The following is a 21578-nucleotide window of genomic DNA, read 5'->3' as shown; positions in this document are numbered from 1 at the left end:
AACCTCTCCCTGTTTGTACATTTGCTTTCTCACTATCATTTCTTTATCTCTTTCACACTTCCCCATCTCCTTCTACCCCTCCCCGGTTCTCTCTTGTGTTTCACACATTCTTTTTGTGCTCTTCCTGCACTTTTGTTTGCTTTCTCTCTGTACAAGGATGCTCGACCACCACATGCTCATAGATGGTGGGATTAGCAGGTTCCTCTCATGGTCCTCTCTACATATCTGATTTTAAATATGCCTATGTGAGTCACTCTTTCAAGGAAATAGTGAAATCAGCCCTCTCCTTGGACAGGCTGGTTGTAATTATGTGAGTGTGTGCAGAGGAAAGGAGAAAGACAAGGGGTCTGAGTCTCAGTACACTCACTAATACACACTCAAGCCTGGACTGTCACATGCTGTGGTAATAAGAGAATCTAAATGTGACAGCTGTACATTTTGCATTGCGTGCAGAGCACTTTCCGCTCAATGTTATCACACCCAATACTCTCTCTTCATAAGTGCTCTTAAAGCAAAAGCATTTCAAGTATACAAGTTTCCTGCTTGAGAGACTGCACTTCTCAATGTTGAAAATTTCTTCTCTAACTTCTCCTAATTTTGCTTCCACTCCAATTTGTATTTCTGCTGTCAAGGTGCTCTTTTCTTCCTCTCATATAAGCACTATTAACATGTTCTTTTTCTGACTTCCTCTTGCCTGTCCAATATTAGATGTATTCACCCAGTCTTTATCTCAACACTTTCATTGCTGAAATTCTGTTCTTTACTGCTCTCCTTTACCTCTCCTCAAGCCCTCACCTCCTTTATCTTCCCAAGACTGGAAGCAAATCTTCCATGGTGACATGGAGTCACTAGTTCCAGTGGTTTCTATGACATATTTAGAGCTAAAATTAATCCTTCAACCTCAGTAACTATTTATGCTGTGACTCATATTGATGTAAAAGAATTGCAGGATGTGGAAGAGATTTGGTTGAGCAACTCAGAATCTTTTCAAGATGTTCCAAAATCACCATGTCATTAGGTATTCTCCTCATCCCCAACTGGAATGGTTGTATGTCATTATCCGCCATGTCCCTCTTTTTGTACATTAATTATGAAGAATATACATGAAAACACATGAAAAATGAATGCTTTAAAATCTGCCAATTGCCTCTTTTGGGGAGAGTAAAGTGCTATGTGAAAATGAAATCTTTGGTGATAGATCCTGGCTAGTAAGGGTCGTCAGGACCAGAATGAGAGTTGGGGCAGACACTTAAAGCTCAACAGAAAATGGCAGAATTAGTATGAAGAAGTGGAACTCATATGTCTAATCTAAGGCACTGTTATCTGTATAAATGTTGTGGTAATCCAAGATTCAAAGTTGTTTATCTATGCTGTTTATGAATTCTCTGGCTTGTTAGTGGGAGAGGAGTTATGATTGCATCTCGGATTTTACCACCTATTGTCCATGTTTTATCTATGAATTCTCTGGCTTGTTAGTGGGAGAGGAGTTATGCTTGCATCTCAAATTTTATCACCTATTGTCCATGTTTTATCTATGAATTCTCTGGCTTGTTAGTGGGAGAGGAGTTATGCTTGCATCTCAAATTGTATCACCTATTGTCCATATTTGCTCTAGTTCCCCTTTGTTGATTAGCCTATTCGACTGTCTCACCTTTCATGATGTGGAAGAGGAAGTACTGAGCTTTACTTTTTTAAATTACTGGTTTTGGCCATGCGTGTGTGTTTAGTGAATATTGCATACTGCTATAAAATTAATGGAACCTTCCCCAGTCCAGGAAGGCTATTCTATCTGGAGACACTAATAACTGTCCTCACACCATGTGTCATATCTTTGAGAGGCTTTTGCAGGTGTTGCACCATGAATTGTGATGCAACATGGCACAAGCATTAAGTCATATAAGCGTTGCATGGGGCAAAAGCTGCACCAAAAGCAGCTGTGTCACGCAATATTTAATATATGCAATGGAGGTGGTTCCCAAAAAATCCAACACAACTGTAATGCACTGGTATTTATGGCAGTAGCACTGCATCATGCATTGTCTGTAAGTGTGACGCACTGGATGAAATGCACCAGAATTGTTGTGCATTGTAAAACCAGGCGTAGGAAATGGCACAGTATTGTGTTATAAAAACCTGAACAATGCAAAACACTTTGGCAAGCTGACTACGCCATGGAGGTCATCATACGGCAATTCGGAGTAGGGATGAGACCACCATGTGGGCAACAAAGGAGGAAAGTATATGCCACCAATGCATGTCCTTCATTGACCTTAGAGAGAAGGAGGTCATACAGTTTTACAGGTTTAAGAGGGGTCCAACTTGGACTTTCTGTAGAAGATAGGGCCAAGTCTTCCAAAAGCAGCTACAAGGGCCCTTAACATTCCTGCACATGTCAAATTGATGAATGTGCTTTACATCTTGGCCTCTGAATCATTCCAAACTACAGCAGCTAGATTGGCAGGTATATCACAGGGAGCATTGTCTGCCTTTCTCCAATCTGTTCTGGATGCCATTATCAAAACTGACCCCACCATACATACTCTTCCCCAAAACTAATGAACAGCAAGTGGAGAACAAGCAAGGGTGCACACAATGGGCCATATGTATCAAGCAAATTAGCATTCGCAAAGGCCGAAATTTGCAGAATTTCGGCTTTGCGAATGCTTATTTGCTAAATGGTATGTATGAAACATTTGGCCAGCAAAATAAGGAATCGCAAAATTTGCCATTCCTTATTTTGCGATTGCACTTAAGGAATCGCAAATTGTGCGATTACTTAAATGCAATGTATCAAAGGAATATTAATTCAAAAATGCCCATAAGGATTCGCAAATTACCACCAACTTCTAATTGGTGGTAAGTTGCGAATTCTTTTACAAAAGCAATTTATTCAAAATCCAAAGGTGCCATATGACGCTCATACATGCCCTAAGGGCATGTATGTGCGCCATATGCCCACACATGTCATTTTCAGGGGTGCAGCAGGGTGTTCTAGTGACACCCCTGCACCCTTGAAAATATTCCTAAATTGCGATTAGCAAATTGCTAATCGCAAATTTCCCCTTCATTCCTATGGGCCTCCTGGCCCATAGAAATGAATGGGAAATTTGCGATTAGCAATTTGCTAATCGCAATTTAGGAATGTTAAGGAATCGCTAAAAATAAGCAATTTCCTACATACATACCATTTTGCGATTTCTAAATAGCGATTCCTTAAAAATCGCTATTTAGAAATCGCAAATGGTCATGATGATACATATGGCCCAATATTACAGGATTTCCCCATGTGCTTGGCACCATAGATTGCACACCTGCAGTTTGTGCCCACAGTAGCCACTGCAAACCTTTACAGGAATTGCAAACATCAGTTTTCTATCAATGTCCAGGCAATAGTGGACCATCAGGGACTCTTCATCAAGATCCTAGCTAGACACCCTGGAAGTGTCCATGATGCCTACATCTTCCGCCTCAACCTCATTAATGAGCTGTTCCAGAATGGCTGTTACGGGATTGGACTACTCATTGGAAAGGAAAGTAGATTCATCAATAGTTCACCTAAATTATAATGAATGACTGAATACCCATCTTTGTTTTTGTGTTTGGACTTTATGTCATGTGCACCCTATGGTAATATGTCACAAAAACATGTAGGCAGTGATGTACCAAAGTGTGATTTCCTCACAGATGCAGAAATGGAAGGATGTAAAAATGCAAAGGGCTAGTTGTTGCCACCTGTCATACTGAGTGGACCACAAGTAGGCAATTAAAGTCACAGCCAATGATAAACCATGGGCACCACAATTGATCAGAAGCCAACATGAAAGGAACATCCTCTACATTTTTTAGAATTTCTGTCTGCTATGGTCTATCAAGGTGGGATTATATGTAAATCCTTTGGTACCAACAAGGATTTCCCACATGGCAGTAAGGAACAATGTGTAATCTAGGTACATGAGTCCCACTAAAAGAGCAAATAGCACCTATACACCAGCCATGGCAACAAGAAAAATCACATCATCCACATTCCTAATAAGTCACATTTCCATTCTCCATCAATGTAATAGATGAGTAAATACATGCCGCAAGTTGCCTACATTTGCAGCATCTCACCTAATCAAAAAAACACTGGCACACATTGCTCACATAGGTCAATACAGCAGTCATACACAATGAACAAACCTAGGTCACACAGTGAGGGTGGAAGGGTATCACAGTCTTTAAAACCACAAACAAATCTACATACAAATGATCATGAAATGGTCTAAGAGTCAATTCCAGTAAGGACAGAATCCTCAAAATAAAAATTACACATGCATACCTTTACTGACAAACATTACTGTACAGATCTGTTGGAATAAGTCAGTCTTCGAAACATAATAAGGTCTCATACAGAATAGTGTAACGATTTCATTCTTATGTGTAAGTCTAAGCACATCCAGACAACTTGCCATGGTAAATACAATACCTGAATGATGATCAAAACTGAAACATCCATGTCAGATAACAACATTTTATAAACACCTGGACATGAAAATTGAAAACAAACAATGTAAGGGCCTGGCATCCCATGTATGCAACCAAGCACATCATAGTTGGAACCATGTCAAATTAATTATTGACTGGCAAACTTACTGTCACTTTTCCAACCCATAAATCTCAGTGTGGTTACAAGTTTAAATTTGGAGACATGTTATGCACATAGTGGCATATTTACAAGGGGATATCATCACCAGAATGTTACTTTTAGTGACGTACCGGTGGTGATATCCCCTTCTCCTTATTTCCAAAGTGGTGCCTTGTAAACAAGGTCCCTTTTCACGGTTCACTTAGCATGAAAGAGGTGTGCAATGGGTGTTACAGTGGACGTTCCGTCGCAACAGCCATTGCTTTTTGACGCTGCCACGTATTTACAAGGATGGGGCAGCACCAAGAACTAAGACCAGGTAAAAACTGCTCTTAAAATGGCGATTCGAGGAGAAATTCTTAATTTCTCCTCGTATTTTGCTGTTTCTATGTGTTCTGCATTTTGCAGCACATATAGAAACAGCAAATCATGTTTAAATATTGTTTACACCTTCCTGCACATAAACAATCACCCCTGCAGCGCAGGCACCTTTGCAACCAAGTTACAGAAATAACGTTTTAAAAAGGGTGCAGGGTAGAAACACCCTGACACCCTTACGCCTCTTGGGGGTCCCATAGGTACCATGCAGGGTGAAAAAAGCATCTTTTTTTTAAATGTTGGTGGGAGTATCACTGGATCCGGTAATCCTGCTGATTTTTTTTTTAATGTAGCATGGACTCCCACGTTTTCCAAATTATCAGCCCCTGGTTGGGCCAGGTACCTGGGTCATTATGCAAAAAAGGTGGAGGGATGCATGGGCCCCCCACCTGGGGCTTATTATCCCCCAGTGACCACCACCTCCCTAGGGCTTCTTTAAACATTAATGTGGGGAGGCCTATATGGCCTACCCTGCTCCTGCTATATCCTGGGGTTTCCACCCCCGGGACATAGCTGTTTGCTATGACTTGGCTCGAGCTTTACAGCTACCGCCAAGCCATAGTAAATTTTGCCCCACTCTCAGCAAGTGAGAGCATTAAAAATGTACTTGCTTGCTGAAAGTGGAGCAGAATTGCTTTTGGACAGAAGGAGTGGCATGTTGCAATGCTGACTCCCACAGGACACGGGGAGCGAATGGGACCACAAAGGCTTTCAGACTCCCCTGCAGTCCCCAACAAAGTGCCTGGGTGGGACCAGGGCACCCACAACAGAGGCCGGGCCCTGGGCGATTCGGTCCCCGGGGCTAAAATCGGCCCAGGAGGGCCTCCCATTATTTTTAAAATAAAATTGATTAAAAAGGCTGGGCCCTGGGGTTTGGGGTCTATGGTGCCGAAATCGGCCTGGGAGGGGGGTCCTAGGCCCCCTCTCCTTTTTACTTTAAATAAAAAGGAAAAATAAAAGGCCGACCCCTGGGGGATGGGGACCCGGGGCTTCAAATTGGCCCAGAAAAGGGGGACCATGCAAATGAATAATAACTATGGTTTTACCTGTATCCTGAGACTCGTGGGTGCTGTTTGGGAGCGTTCCTCCTCTTCAGTTCAGCCTCGGGCCCTTCTATGTTCTACAGTTTGGCTACCTCTCCCACTTCAGTTTCTTCGCTCCAGGCTACAGAGTCCTGGGTCCACTTCTGCTTGCGGTCACTGCAGCACCTGGTTGGAGTTGGAAGCTTATGTAAATGCATAAGTAACCTGTTACCAAAAATACATTTTCTACTGAAGTGGTAAGGTGCATGCCTATTCCTTTTTGGGAGTACCCTACTGTACTGCAACAGGCTTCTTTCCTGGAATTTGAGATTGGATCTTCTAGGTTCTTGTTTGAGAGAACTGTGCTATAAAGACTGTAAAGACTTTAGCAGATTCTGTCTAATAAGACTGAAGTCAATTGGAACCTTTTTTGCATTTCCTTAGAACATTATTTCAAGAAGGATTTCACTGTTTATTTTTCTTTTAGCATGTTGGTTTTTGGATACCTTCGGAGGACCTGTATGGAATAAAGAATGACTTCAGGGTATCCACATGTCTAAGGATTCTGTTATGATAGATGGTATCATGTACAAAGGGGGATGTAGATTTGAGGTTGGAATGTTGGTTGATAAACTGTTAGACACTCATTGCATGTTACTTACTTCTAGGATTTTCCAAAATCATAATTGTTAAGGAATAGCACAATCCTTACTTAAATGTATCTAAAAGTGGTAACATATGTACTATGCAAACTAGTTATAAATGGTCTTACATTTATTTCTGTAGATATACACAAAGTATTGACAACTCCTCTAGAAACTCCAGATGTGAGGTGGATGCTTCAAGAAATCCTGACTTCACCATTATATGTTTTCTCCAATTTCCCATTACCGCTGGGTGCTGTTATAGCTAGAAGGTTGTATTTATTCTCCAGTGGGGACAAGAGGCATAGGAAGCTAGCTTCTGGATATACATCTCGCTCCTACAAGATCAGCACAACCATCTATTCACATACAGTTGTGTTCCATCCTGACAATTCTGCTGCATAATGATATGGGTGGTTGAAGATTCAGAACATTTTTAGGCACCACTGATTGATATGTTGGAAGACAATAAAGAATGCACTACCCATTGGCCCCTTGAGTTAGACCTAGAACATTTCGGAGCTAACGAAATGCTCTTAAAAAAAGACATAAAGTGCACTGTGAAAGAAAAGTATTACCAATGTGTGGACTAAGATGATAATGGAAGTTAAAATTGGAGGGCTTCATAAAGATATGTTTAGATCATAAAGGTATTCCTCAATTTGAATAGTACATGGACATCAACTTACCTTATATAGTACAAGAAAATCACAGGTTAGCGCTCTAGCACCAGTACCCCTGCTGTTAATTAAGGGCCATGTCATTTCCTACACGCAGCAGACGCGTGCAGTGCTGAATACCTCGCGCTAGCCGCTGTACGTGATTTTAAGGTCTCTACCGTTTTTTAAAATATAAATTGAAATTGTTTTATTCTTACCTGTTCTTGCTCTTTGCACATTGCTTTGTTGCACTGCTCTTGGCCACATGCTCACGCTTCCCCGCACCTTCTTTGCCCTTGCCCCTACCCCGATCCACCACGTGCTTGCCCGATTGTAGTGGAGGGTAGACTCTCACTTCCGGTTGTTTGAGGGAAGGAGTCACGGGTTAGCACTGTAGCACCATTACCCCTGCTGTTACTTAAGGGCCATGTCATTTCCTACGCGCAGCAGGCACGCCGCTGGCACGCCAAAGGCAAGCCCATCTGCGCCCGTCCATGCCTGTTCCACCACCAGCGCCAGCCATGCTGTTGGTTGCCCCCCTGGAGCACGCATATGTTGGTCCAGATCCCAACGATTGACAATTAGAAATGAAGGGTGCAGCACCCCATTACTTTGCAATTTCTCTGGGTCAATGACCATTTTAGCTGTGGCAATTGCCCCTTTAATTTGGGTCCTGCTGCTCCATCCAGAACACTTCTCCCATCTACTGGACCAGTAGTTGCCCCTCTGCCCCCCCCCCCTATTTCATCAAGGCGTGCCTGCTCAACTGCTGATCGCTACCCCATCACTCGGGAGATATTTGGCCTTCCCTTACTACTCATTCCTGGGACCTAATGTTTCTAACAGAGACGTGGGTCAAAGATTTTTCTAACCTGACCTCAATCTTGCCATTCCCCGGACTACCGTTTTGTAAGGGTTAACCGAATTGGCACTAAGGCAGGGGGGATTGCTGTAATACTACGCTCTAGCTGGAAGATCATCTCTAGAAAACTTTTTAACACCGGCTCTCTTGAAGCCATGGATTTTAGCATCTCGGAAGCTGCAAACTCAATCTTGGCGGGTATTCTTGTATGTAATCCTCCTGGTTCTTCCCCCCAATCTCTCACTGATCTACTCACCACGGCCGCCGACCTATCGCTTAAGCACCATCACCTTACTATTTTAGGAGATTTTAACTTGCACGTAGATGATACTTCATGCACCAAAGCAGGACTGCTCCTGGATACCATGGAGGGCCTCTATCTTATCCAGCTGGTTAATGGCCCCATGCATAGGGCCGGCCACACACTAGATCTATTGTTTACCAATCATTCAGGTCTGACCACTTTGTCTCCCCTGCCTCTCACCTGGTCTGACCACTATCTAAGCCCATTTGGTCTGACCACTACCCTTCACACCGACATTTCAGTTAAGGCCAGGGACTTTGGTAGGAAATGGTTCAAAATCACTTGTGCCTCACTAGCCCCTGCGCTCGCTAGTTCTACCTGGCAGTCAGTAGGGGACCTGGACACCGATGTCTCAAATTTCAATGCCTGCTTGTCCTCGGCCATTGATGTTACTGCCCCTATGCGACCTATAGCTTCCTCTAGGTTAAAACCCTCCGCACCATGGTTCTCCCTTGCCTTGCATGCTGAGAAGAGCAACTGCAAAAAGCTTGAGCGCAGTAGGAGACAATCCTATGATCCAGACATTAAAGTCGCTTATAGAGCCGCTATTAAAAAATTCCACAAACTTAAACGTAACGTAATGAGAGAGTACTTTAATGTAAAAATCAGCTCTGCTGAAAACTCCTCCAAAACTCTGTTTAAAATAGTGAAAGAGTTTTCTAAACCTGCTGCACTATCCAGTTCGATCTCTCCCAGCCAAAGCCTCTGCGATGGCCTATCTAACTTTTGTCACGAAAAAATCATTGATATCTGTTCTACATTCCATCAGCCCTTGTCAATCCCAGCCCATGACTCCAGGGTACCCAAGGAGGAGGCTTTTATGTCTTTCAACACTATCTCGATTGAAACATCCTTGAAAAAAATGGTGTTGTGTAAATCTGGTTCCCCGTTGGATCCGTGTCCAGCTCAAATATTTAGCTCACTCACCCCTCTCATTATTTCTTCACTGACTTCGATCTGGAACACCTCTTTACAAACTGGTCTGTTCCCCACGTCATGGCAACAGGTCATGCTGATCCCCAATTTGAAAAAACCTGAAGCCGATCCTTCGGTGTTCAGTAACTACCGGCCTATCTCCCTTTTGCCTAAACCAGCCAAAATACTAGAGAAAGTAGTGCAAGAACAACTTGCTGGCTACCTTGAGTCTGCACAACTGCTTCATGATTCGCAATTCGGATTTAGGTCTGGTTATAGTACCGAGGCTGCACTCCTGGAGGTGACTGAGACTATTCGCGAATGCGTGGATGCAGGCGAGGCAGCTATGCTTGTGCTCCTTGACCTGTCCGCGGCTTTCGATATGGTCTTCCATGCCATATTGATAGATAGACAATATAATCTCAGTATACAGTGTACCCCTCTTGCCTGGATTAGATCCTTTCTAAGTGGCCGTACTCAACAGGTCCACCTCCAACCTTTTGTCTCTGAGAAAAAAACACTAAGCTGCGGTGTCGCTCAGGGCTCCGCCCTGAGCCCACTGTTCTTTAATGTCTATCTATCACCGCTGGCTAGGGTAGTTGAATCATGTGTGGTCAGAGTGATCTCTTACTCTGACGTCACTCAGCTTGTGTTTACATTTAGAGATCACTCTGACGCTACTTTTCCAACTTTAGACGCTGCCTGAGCAACATCTCATCTTGGATGGTACTCAACACTCTCAGGCTCAATTTGGATAAAACCGAGGTGCTGTTGTTTAATCAAAAAGACCCACCTCTACCTTTACTTTGATGGCCTCCTGAGTTGAACGCTCCCCCTGTACCAGTGAACTCAGCTAAGAACCTGGGTTTTCAATTCGACAACGAATTGTCTTGCAAGGCTCAAATAAATAAGGTCACCTCTGCGTGCTTTGGTAAGCTTCGCTTAATTCGTAAAATTCTCCCTTTTCTGCCTATGGACACACGCAGGACCGTCATTCACGCTCTAATAACATAATACTTGGACTATGCAAACAGCCTCTATGTGGAAGCGACGGCCTATTGGATTAAATGTCTGCAGATTGTACAGAATGCAGCCGCAAGGCTGATATGTAATATCCCCTATCGTCACTCAATCTCCTCTCATCTGAAGAAGCTACACTGGTTACCTGTGACCAGCCGCATACAGTTCAAATCCCTGGTCCTGACATTTAGAGCGATAAAAGGTCAATGGCCTGCATATCTCAGAGTCAGGCTCAAGCTTGTCCAGTCCAATTGATCACTTAGATCAAATCATCTATGCCTCCTACGCCCTCCCCATTTTCGTCGCTTCAGAATGGGGGGCAGAGCTTTTGCAGTTATAACTGCTAAATCATGGAATAGCCTGCCACTATCTCTTCGTATGATTGAATCTGAATGCCTGTTTCAACGCAATTTAAAAACCTAGCTGTTCTCCAACCCTTAGCCTCGCTAAGATACTCATTACTGCCCTTTGTCCGTAGCGCCGGGACACCCCCGTTGGGGTAAGAGCGGAGGTGGGACGCTGCTGATTCTTGCAGCCGTGACTGGCGCAGGTGAGAGCAAGTGAAGGGGGTCGGCCGCCACCCACAAAACTTATGCCGCCTGGGGCAGTCCGCACATATCATCCCCCCCGATCTACACCACTGTGTTAAGCACACTTTCATTCATTCTGTTTAGCAATTTCCTAATTGTGAATCACAAAGATTCGCAATTAGGAAATCGCAAATCATGGCCTTCATACATCTGGCCCATAGTTCCTAAAAGCTTTAGAGGCTTTGATCTCAGTACAGCAAGCCTTTTGTTTGTTCTGTTTTTAGAAGAAAAAAACATCAGCTTTTTGATTAGCACATTTTCCCATCCAAATTTTGTTTTTTAATAAATGTTGCCTATTTTCGCAGTTCCTGCTGAAGTAATCCACAAAATCTGGGCATCTTTAGAATGCCCAACAAGTGGGAAGACACCAATGTGGCCTCATGGCATTTTGTGGAAAAAGATTCTTAAGGTTTTTGCAGAAAGTACCCCAAACATCTCAAACGTCTCAGCACTGTGCAGGAAAAGCCTCAGCAGCAAAATGATTAAGGGAGACACAATGGCAATGGCATGCCCACCAACCCTAATGGCAGCAAGCCTTACCTCATTTGTGTAGGCACTACCATCATGCAAATTAGATGATGTTGCTTCATAAACACACCAATAAAATTAACCAGTGTTTACGGGATTATAAACGGGGCGAAGGGTCCGCTTTCAGTAATTCCCAGAGTGCTAGGGCTGGGTTAATAAAATCCAACACGAATAGGTGTTCACTTTTTTGGGATAATATTCTTGAGCCATCTGGAGACAGACTCCATGAAATAGCCACCTTTTGTAACAATATTTTTTTGATTGAGAATCCTGCAATCATCTAGCAGTGTGAGCCACATAATTCAGAAAACAGGTTGTGTTTACATCAGTGCAGTTGAGTTTACAGTGGGACCGCCATGTTATAGCTGCTTATCTTGCGAGGCATCGCTTGGGAGCTGCATGTGTAGTACTCTTTTATCGAACGCTCAATTGTGTCACTAATGAAGGTTATCTGGCGAAGACGCTCCACACAGGATGGATGCACTTTTTTTTTACACTAATTCCCTTCCCTGATCGGAATTCCTGCATTGTAGCCCAGGGCTACCTCACAGCACAACACGAGCACTTGTAGAAATGTGCTCTTAATATTCATAAACATTTTGTACATTGCTAAACTAACTCTGCATTCCACCTTCTCTGCAACTGTATCTCAAAAAGCTCTCAGAATTCAATTTATGACAATTAGTAGTGGAATCCTTAATTAGCAAGTGGTAACAGATAAGCAGATATTCGCAGTTAACGTGACACCCCTGACAGATTGATGTTTTCGCAGAATACCTGCAAGGCTTCGTCTGCTACCCATGACCGTTCTCCAGCAAAGCCTTGGCAGGCCCCTCGCCTCTCGTCACGGCTTAGGCGACGTGTTTCTACAGGCACCGAGAACCCGTGAACGGCCAGCTGAGTTCCAATTGAAAGAACCTGCTTTTCTGCATCACTCAAAGATGTTTTACTTGGCATGCTTTCAGTTACAAATTCATCTTGGGTTTTTTGTTTTTCTATTAGCTCAGTTTGTACAACCAGAGTTGTACAACTACTATTTTCCCTTCACCTGTTTTTCGAAAGTACATTAGTCACCCTTTTATGTGCAAATATATATATTTTTCTTTAAATGAAATAAACTGGGGGCTAAGGTTTTCATAAGGAATAACCAATTGGCTATGCTGTGAATGTCAGGATGGCTGAATACCAAGGCTGCCTACATTTGATTTCACTTAATGCCTCCTTCTTTCATCACCATAGACTTTTTTTTCTTTATCTCACTCGTGCAGGTAGGCTCCTTTTCATCCTTGCTTTCTTCCTACGTTACTCTTGTTACTTCTCTTCCTTCGTATGTCTTCTGTTTCTGCCTTTCTCTGTCTAGCTCTGGATGAAGGTCTGATGGTGGCAAATACATCCTGGTCCGAACAAATAAGTGCTGGTGCCCACCAGCTTCAAACACCGGCTCATTAACTAATATAGTGCAGTTCTCATTCCCTAGTATGTATCGTCTTCAAAATAAAAATAAAAAAGCTTTGTTATCTCACGTTAATCGGGAGCAAGAAACTACATAGGATTATTATATGCTAACATGTCTTAAGGGGAAACATTTCCCATTCCTATGACTCTCTTTACTTCAATCATTTAGGCATGACAATCCAATAGGTTTAAGTGATGTGATCCAACCAGCAAGGAAGGTACTGTTCCTATGAGAAAGAAAGGAAGGAAGACAAAGCTGTGGACGAGACATGGGAATCCTAGTGATTATTTCTTGGTGCCCTCGCACATCCCTGAGATGTCAAGCTTCATCATCGGGCTGATGATGAAAGGTACAAGTGTGAGAGCATCCTAAATGTGTGGGGTGGACTAGTAGTGTATTCAGGAGTGAGGAAAATTAGATAAAATGTCTAAGAAATACCCAGAACATTTTTAATGTGATGGTTCTCTTGGCAGGATTAAAAACAAAACCCGTAAATGGGTCATTTTTTTAACCACTGTACCTATACTACACGTCACAGTTTAGGTGTAGGGTTGGATTACCACTCTTCTTTTTTTTAGTTCCTGAAGAAGGGCTGTGGATCTTTTTTGAGCCTTAGGGCACAAAACACGCCGTACTGACTACAACCGACCTGACTGCACCCATCGTCTTGTGGCTACCTGGGTACATTTCACCCCTACATCCCTGATCCATTTAGGTTTTTTTTCATCTTGCCAAGAGAACTACCACATTAACATTTTTCAAGTGATCTGAGCCAACATTACAGGTCCCAGAATGCATACATTTAGTAACAGACACAGTATATTCTCATATGGTAACCCAGTAGTACACATATTGTTTATGTATAAAAAAAATGGGGAAAAAGACAAACTCACCTCCAAAACTGAGGTGTGTGTAGGGGCGGGTTAATTAATAAATTAGAAAATGTACAAGTGTAGCAGCATTTTGTCAACATTTTGCCCTACCCCAATGCAGTCTCAGAACATAGGTTGACCATGATGCTTTATTGCATACTTCAGATTAAAAATATACGTTCATCTTACCTATGGATTTCAAAGAGCCTTGTTTCTACTAAGGAAGTTAAAGGAGGTGCAGAAGGCATGTGCCAAAAGGAACCGAAACCCATGGACCAGCAAGCTATTTTCCTTACTGTAATTGTAGCACACATTCCCACTTTTCGTCATCCTGTCTCATACTTTCTTCTTGCGAAAGTTAGGAATAGGAAGGAGACTGGACAGCAAAGAGGAAGTGGGCGACTAGCTGGGACAGAGGAGACAGTGGGACATCCCAGCACTAGAAAAAAGAGGCTTGACTAGATGACCATAACGGGTTGGAGGTTTGGAGAGCGCACAGATGAGTGAGCGATGCGCTCCAAGTCAGAAGCCAGACAGCAGTAAGCACAACAAGGAGGATAGAGCAGCAGTTGTTAACCAGGAATCCACAGAACCCTGGATGTCTGCAAGGCCTATTCTGGGGTTCAGCATCTATTTAGAAAATTAAATCAAATTAGCAAATTAATAAAGTATATACATAAAAAAGCGGCTGTAAAACTGAATATTTTAACAAACCGAGCAACTTCAGGGAATTGAAATTGGCTGCTCAAAGTTAAGTGGTAATTCATGGGAACATTGGTAGTGCAATAAACAGACCGTGAATGTAGTATTGGTGGCCTTTAATGAAGCACTGGTATGTACACACAGAAAATAGAGCAAGTATTGAAAATAAAACAGGCAAAATGCCAAAGTGATATGCTGGAGTCTAGCATCTTCTCAACTTAGATTTTTGTATAGCTTTTGAATTAAATCAAATATTCAATAATGTGAGCGTATGTTCGATGTATACTTGCTTCTGTAGCTTTGTGAATTGTTTTGAGTTTCAAATCAAAGAAATACTTTAGGTGTGTGCCTTCTGCTTAAAGAGTGATTCAGTGGTGGTACAAAGAAGCCAAAAGGTTAAGTACCATTGGGCTTATGCCTGGAGTCACCAATGCACCCCAATAAATGTGGATAGCAAGTTTGGTTTCAGGTCTTCTCTAAATAAGGTGAAGTTTTACTTTTCACCATCCTGTCTTCCCATTGCTCTAAAGATATTCTGCAGTATCTTATGGAAGAGGTGTGGCACAGCGGCCAGGGTGCCCGACTTGAGACCACGGGTTCACAGTTCAATCGCCAGCGGCAGGTTAGCCTAGTACCATGTGGCTCTCAGCAATAGCTCGCTTAATCTTCCCGACGGACCCCAGCGCCGGGACAACTCTCCAGAGGTAGCTGTGCGCTTTACAAATGCTGCTATTTCATTTCCTGTCGGAAAAATCCAAGGAGACCAATCAATACTTTAATATTTGCACTATCCTGCCTTTCAGTCTGCCAATTCTCAGGTATACTAATCGTTCACCTCTGTAAATTCAGATCAGTTATAGACTAATTCTTCCAGAATTTCTCTAGATTTCGTCCTGCTGAAAAAAAGTTTCAATCCACATCGTCCTAATTTTTGAGGCCATTAGGTGAATTTTAACCTCAGGCATTAATACAATCTCTTTTAAGTAACCTGTGATGTTTCTACTATCAAATAAACTACAGGGAACATTTGGGTTTTGGCGAAAAGGAAACATTATGGGAAATTGTCAGTTCATTTATACCATCAAACAAGCAGTACACCCCCTAACATAGAGTCAGGGGAACCATAATGTTTCCAATGGTCGAGTCTCTGTGGTTGAAAACAACCTCTTGGTAGCCTGTCCGCCACAATATTTCCAGCTGCTGGGCATCAAAAGGATCCCCATATCTAAGGGCAACTTCCAACACTTTTTGCCCTGTTCATTACTGTTGGACTTGGCCCTTTCCCCCCAAATCTTTTGCTTTTCTCCCCCCTAATTTGAGATGTCTCGCCCATGGTGAAGGTTACCGAATAGGCCATGTGTGGTGTGAGACGCCATGTTAATGTTAAATGCAATGCAATGGTGTGTACATTTATTTTCTCCCCATTGTAAACATGTACCCTGGTAAAATGCTGCATTTGTGTTTTGCATTTAAAATTGCTGCCAAGGCTATGAGTTGTGCCACCTGACTGCAGGAGGTTAGCAGTCTAGTTGTTAGGTGCCCAGCCACCCCTGCATTTGGAGGGAAAGCCTGGCATCCAGGGTGCTCTACTCCTCCCCTTGAGCCAGTTAGAACTAGTTCGCCTGTCTGAGGTGGGTTAGCGGTCTAGTTGTCTGGCACCCAGCAATCCCAGCATTTGGAGGGACCTTCTAGAAGCTTCCAGCCTTTCTGGTATAGGGAGAGCAGTAGAGATGTGGTGAGCAGAGACAGAGCTGGGACAGGAATGTGAGGGGACCGGCTGCAAGGGGATACAGCCACTTGGGCCTGTGTGCTGGGCCCTGCACCCATCTAGGACCCCCCTACTGTCCCCAAGGCTTGTGAAGCCCCACTGCAGGAGTTCAGGCTGCCGTGTGGGAGGAGGGCCACGCTGCAGTGGGGATGGTGAAAGCCTACCACCCTGCTTTGATGATGCCCCCACTACCTGCTGACCTGGCCCAGTAGTGCCTACTGCTCTGTCCCCCGGGCCCCTGAGGAAGGAGGGCCCCCCTAGGTCCCTGGAGACAGTGGGACCCTGCGCTACGCAAGCGCTGCGCAAAGAAGTGCCCAGAAGGGAAGGAGTATCTGGGACCCCGCCACCCAGGAGGTGAGGAGTGTTACCCTGGGCCTGCTGCTGGGACTGTCCACCCCCCTTTCGCTGTGCTCCTGGACGTGCTGGGCCTGGAGGAGGCGCTGCGTGCCAAAGCGCTATAATCCTGGAAGTGCTGTGCTGCAGAAGCCCTGGGTAGTCCTGAAGTGCCTGAACTGTACTGCCTGCTGTGTGTGCCTGCAAAGCGCCATTCAACCAAGCACTGGGCTGTTGGAAGGGCTGCCTGGCCCTGGATAAGTGCTGCCTGCTAAGCGCTGTGATCTAGAAGCGCTGTATTAGGAGCTGGGATGAGGAGAAGCGCTGTGTGGTGGCTAGCACTGCGCAGCTGGAAAAGGCTGCTTTGGTGTTCCTAAGCGCTACCGCGCCAGATCCTGCCGCCTCTCAGCCTTGTAAATAGGGCAGGAGCCTACCCCACCTCTGCTCGGGGAGCAGTGTCTGCGCCTGTTTGGTGAGGCCTCGAGGCACAATGTCGGTGCCTGCCTCCCACCCTACTGCCCAGGAAGCCCGGAGCGAGGAGCAGAAGCGTGGAAACATTGCCAAGAGCCCGGTGAGTGTGGGGCTCAAACAGACTGTGTTGGGGGGTGTATCGGGGCATACTGTCGGTGCCCAACCCCCGGTGCCAACATTCTGTGGTGAACTGCCGCCCCCGGGACTTGTACTTTGCTGCAACGTAGGCCGCATTGCCCCTGCTGAGAACTGCTGTTGGGCCCCGTTAGCCCCGTTAGGCCGAGGAGGCCCTGGCCCAGGGGAGGTAGCAACTGAGGGTCCCCCTGAACTGGTCCAGTGCCCAAATTAAGTGCTGGTTGGCTGTCGTAGGAGACAAGGTTGACCCTTGGCTAGAAAGGGTTTTAAGCGAATTGTGGCTCCCTGTTACCTTTTTATGCCTGGGGTGCAAGTCAGTCTATGAAAATGTATTCGCAGGTGTTCCTGTCTCATGATGCTTGCCTAGGCTTGATATCAAAGTTGTTGCCTATGCAAATGCTATGCTAAAGTGATGCTCTTGCGCCTAATGTCTTATTTCACCTTTACAGCTTGCTTCTAGGTGATGCCAAGGATGAAGGCCTGAGTTTTTCCTGCAATATCGATCCTATGTTTGATGCATTTCGTGACATTCTTTTTATTTCAGCTGGACACTAAGGGACTTCCTTAACCCTTTTTCTTATTTCTCCCCTTTTCCCTTGTAAATAATCCCCCTTGTATTCATTGCTCTGGCGCCAGTTGGCGCCCCCTTGTGATTACTGCTATTGTTGTGTTTTACCTTTGCAGGTTGGAGGTAATACAACAATTATTCTTTTTCCAACCAGAAGCGGTGTCGTGTCTCTTTTGTGGTGTGCCTGGTGTGTCGTCTGTGGGTACTGCGTGGACGCTTTACACATCTCCTCTGAAGTTTGGCCTGCCCGCTCTGCTCCATCCTACCCCTTGTAGAATTGGTAACCCCAATTCTAACAATTACCAATGTGACAGGCATGGTGCTGGAGGAATAGGGGAAAATTCCCTGTAAAGCAGGGCCATTGATTTTTGGGGGGTTGTTTAAAAAACATTTTAAGTGTATGATTACAATTTTGCTGCAAAGCAGCTTTTCAATTCTAAAAGTGCTCCCACCATGTCGCAGAAGCACTTTCGCCAAAATGCTCCCTGCCACAGTGGCAGGCATTTTTGTATATTGTAAGCTGCTACATTGCCTGCAAAGCCTAAAATGAGTCACTATATTTGGATTTGTTTGATTCATCAAACATTGACCCCATTTCCCAATTTTCTATCGGCACTAAACTAAAGTGCTCCATGTTAGAAATGTTATAGTCTTACAAATGACATGCTTGGCCTACACCTGGCTGCTTTCTGACCAAAGAAGGCATGTAAAATATTGTGGACAATTGTTTACTTTTTAAGTTTGGATAGTGATATTAGCAGTGTTAGAGCCCTAAACATTCAGGCTCTCTGAGCAGTGACTTGCGAGCCACCTCCGATTTAGTTAATCATAACTTATTGTGGTATGCATTAACACATTTGGAAATATCAAAGGGTTTACTTGATATTTTGATGAACTCCAAAGGGAAGACCAGTCTAGAGCTGAGAATGATACAGTGTGTTCCCTCCCAAAGAAAGGTCCTAAAAAATATGGAATGACTGTGTCCTAGCACCTATTTTGTTTGCTCTTTTTCTCATGGACCTCCTTTATTAAAAATAGATTATTTCTCTCTCTGTGGCACCAATGTCTCTAGTCTCCTCTGTGTGGATAACCTAATGACACTGGACATGATTAATCTAGGCCTACAATGAAAGATATCAGAATTGTATAAATATTGTGACCAAATTGATCATTAATGTGGAGAAGAACTAAATTCCAGTGTTTGAGTTGAAACCATAATTTTTCTCATGATATATCAGCAATACTAAAGTAGAAGAAACAGTTTCATACAAGCATCTTGGTATGTTGGTCTACAAGAAACTTAAATGTAATAATGCTATTGATAGTTTAAAAACAAGAGACCTGTCATCAATAATGAGGCTTGAGAAATGTAGCAGATCATTTGGGGATTCTTCATTAAGACCCATTTTCTCTGCATACTCTGCTGTAATTTAACCCCACATTTTGCATGGGGTGGAGATTCTTTGCCTGAATATTATGTGCCAGAGGGATAGAGTGTAAAAGTTGTTAAAAATATATAATGCAAAGAGAAGCCAGAAGTCTGACACGAGTTAAAGGCAAAAATAGCATGCAGCACAGCAAAAAATCAAAAGACAGTTGCCATTTCAACTGACCGGAGCTCTTGACTAAGAAGGCCAGTCAGAGCATGTAGTGCTACGTGCAGTTTTGAACAGTTTTTATTATATACTTATCCTCAGTACAACACGTGACCGATGCTTGTTGCTTTAAAATGAGGGGCTTATTTACAAGGCCCTTGCGCCACTTATGCGTCATTTGTAACATTGGAAAAGTGGCGCAAGGGCCTTGTAAATCCGCCCCCACGCATCTAATGAGCAGGTGACAGGATCCTCTCACATAGAAAATGTGAGTTGTTCTTGAAACAAGATGCAAACACATGAACACGCTGCTAAATACATACATTTTCTAAAATCACACTTCTGGTCACCAACATCAAAAACGAGGCTATGCTTTAGTATGAGATGAAACATATCAAGCATATTGAGTCTAAAGGGCTGTTCAAATTAATAAGAAAATTCCATACACATTTTCAAGGACTACTGAAACCTTTTATGGTTCAGGCTATAAAGATCTAAATACACTTGATAGCCTGGAGTTTGTTAGCATAGTATTTAACGGTTCACTTTTGGGTTACACTTGGATACGTGCACAAAATCACTAATCACTACCCTTTGTAGAAAGAAGATAGTGTTAAGTGAATTAGGATGGCCACAGGAAATAAGAAAGCTTATAACTATGTTTCGTGGTCTACTGTCTATGAAACTTTTTAGACCCTTTCGATTCCTGACTTGCTCTGCTTAGCCTAATTCAAGAAAACAGGGGAAAGGGGATATGTATTTTGAGTACTAAATGTAACAAAGCCCAAATTTTGCTTGATTGCATGCTTATATGCCAATTAAGATGGAGACTTGTATAGCCTAATTTAATTAAATATGGAATTAGAGTGTGATAATAAGCCATGAATCTCATATTTTGGATGCAGTTTTCTAGGTGTCATCTGTGCAGTGAGAAGATTTCTAGTGTGTGTAAATAAAAAATTAGATACACTTTTGTCTCTTTTTACGAATATTTATAATATAACTTTTGATCTATTGTGATTGTTTGATGAAGTATATGCATGGCTGTTGTGTTTCATATAGTATAGTCTAAATAAGCTACATTTGGTCTGGCTTTGACTGACTAAATCCAAAATACAGTCCTGAATTCACATTACCCTTTACTAACAATACAAAAGTCAGTCTACTCAGAATATTGGTATTTCTACTATTTGGTCGTTTTCATATGGTGTCCCTCAGTGCTCCAAGCACTTACATAACAAAATTATTTTTGATGATTCCTTTTAAAGTCTTGCCTGCAGGCAGCTTGAGCTGTCTGTCTTCGAAAAACCAGTTGTGTCCAATGTACTTTAAAATATACTGAACCTATTTTAACATTTAGCATATTGTGTTCTTCCTATTTCAGCCACAGGCTTCAGATATTGGCAATCACATTCTAGGCCAACCCACAGGCAACTGCCTATCTTATCTCATGATTTCTATGTCCTTCTTTCTCATATACAGTGCTTGCACTGTAGTGCATTAAATACTATGTTATCCAGGGGGTGGCTCCCCCACAATGGTGAAGGAGCGTTGCCCCACTGGCTCGGAGCCAGCTAGTGAAAAATAAAACAATATACTATAATCGTTTTATTTTTCATTTGCTGGCTCTGAGCCAACGTGTGTAGGGGGGCGGGGCTAGGGCCTAGGAGGGGAGGAGGAGTGCGATGTGCACTACTAAGATCGCATGCATGTTTGGCTAGCCGTCTCAGGCTGGCCAAACACACATGCGCACTTAGGTTTCTCCAACCCGGCTGTATTAAGCAGCCGGGCTGGAGAAACAGAATCTCCTCTATGTCCTGAATGGAGCGTCTTTTCAACCCACTCAAGCCAATCCCAGCACTGCTCTCATATCATGAGAGCAGTTTGGGGGTTGCACGGTAAGTCTGATTCTGCACGAGTGCCTGCTGGGATGAGGAAGACCAAGGCATGACACCTGAGGTAGTCAGCAGCTCCAGGTAAGTGTTTTTTTAATTATTAACCCCGCACTTCCCCGCCGTGGTCCCTCACCCACCACTTATTTTATCTCTCTCTCCATTTGTTTTTCTTTCTTAGCAGTCCACTATTGCTATCCTGCTCCTGTGCTTCCCAGTCCCTACTGTAGAGTCCCACGT

The sequence above is a fragment of the Lissotriton vulgaris genome, chromosome 1_1 (genome assembly GCF_964263255.1).
Source record: "Lissotriton vulgaris chromosome 1_1, aLisVul1.2, whole genome shotgun sequence".
Lineage (NCBI taxonomy): Eukaryota > Metazoa > Chordata > Amphibia > Caudata > Salamandridae > Lissotriton > Lissotriton vulgaris.
This window is presented reverse-complemented; position numbering follows the sequence as displayed.